Here is a 1,568-nt window from a genome sequence, read left to right on the forward strand (position 1 = left end):
CGGGGGCTGTAGGGAGGCTCCGAGCCTTCTTTTCTATTGGCTGACCGGCGTGCCAATCCCACTGACGGGGAGGAGCGAGAGGCCGCCCCGGGAGGCCAAGTGTCGCGCGTCGTGCCTTGGGGACAAAGAGCTGTCCCGGCTCCTGGTTGGCGTAGGGCAGGGCACCCATTGTTGCAGGTGAATCCTTCAGCCAGTCAGGACTCGCCCTCTCCCTGCCCGGGTCGGTGTGAAGCTCCGGGCTTGTCTCGGGCTCGGCCGCCCTGCGCTCATCCAGCTCGGGGACGCTGTCAAAGATACTGTCCCAGTTTGCTGAGTCAGGTCTATAAGGAGCTGTGGCATCCCACCACCCACTCAGAGCATGTTTCTGTTCCCACAGCCTCCCACCCATCACCCTCCATGGATGGGTTTTTCTGCCTGGACAACAGGCAGGTTTTGCAGGCAGGGCTAAGCTTGTGCCGAGGAGCCCTATGCTGCCCCAGTTTCACAGCCCCACGTTTCTCTTCCCAGCAGAGACGCTGCTCTGGGCTCCTGGAGCTGTTCCAGCTGCACTAGGGGATGAGGGCAAGGGCAGCAGGGCTGGGGCTCTGTCTTTTTCTTTACCATTTCTCAGCAGAACCAGGGTCAGGGGTTCTGACCCCATACATGAGAGCTGGCCCACAGCTGCACTGACTGCAGCTGTAGTTGAGGAAGCTGAACAAGCCAGGATGTGCCCACTGAGAGCAGAGACAGAATATAAGGATGGCCATGGACTGGGTCAGACCATAGGTCCATCTAGCCCAGCTCCGAGTGTCATACAGCCCAAGTCCACAGGCTCCCTCGACTCATTCAGGAGGCAGCAAGTGCTGGCCGATGTGTTCTACTAGGTGTCGCCTTCCGAATCCCTTGTTCTGCATCTGTAACACTCGCTCCCATTCCTGTTTTCTTTATTTGTCCCAAGCAATCAGCTGGTGCATTCCCTTTAAGGAGGGCTTATAGTTGTTCATTATGGGCCGCACATTCTCCAAGCCCAGCAAATAGGCCTATCGCACGGCTGCAGAGACTGGATGCCGAAGGACAGCAGACTGGGTGTGAACAGTTTTTCCCACTGTCCCTCTCACTTGCAGCCTCTAGCACAGGGGTGGGCAAAATGCAGCCCGCAGGCTGGATGCGGCCTGCCAGGCCATTCTATCTGGCCTGCGGGGCCTCTAAAAATTTTAGAAAATTAATATTTATCTGCCCCTGGCTGCCCATCATGCCTCCCTCAATGGCTTGCCAAAACTCAGTAAGCAGCCCTCCACCTGAAATAATTGCCTGCCCCTGCTCTAGCATTTAAGGCCCAGGCAGTTTGAAGACCGAGGCTGTGCCCCTGGCTCATGCCCCTTTCTGCCAAGAATGTGCCCGAGCCCTTTCTGAAGCTGGCTCAGCTGCCAGCTGTCAGCTTCCGCTGCAGCTGGGGGCAACCAGTGCCAACCCCTACCCTTGGGCATGAACAACTGGTGCCTCCCAAGACTGGGGGGGGGGCACCATTTTTAGGTGGCAGGGCTGAGCAGGGGGACCACCTGCAGACACCTGCAGCAGTGTTGGGGGGG

This window comes from Alligator sinensis, unplaced genomic scaffold, assembly GCF_000455745.1.
Source record: "Alligator sinensis unplaced genomic scaffold, ASM45574v1 scaffold566_1, whole genome shotgun sequence".
Lineage (NCBI taxonomy): Eukaryota > Metazoa > Chordata > Crocodylia > Alligatoridae > Alligator > Alligator sinensis.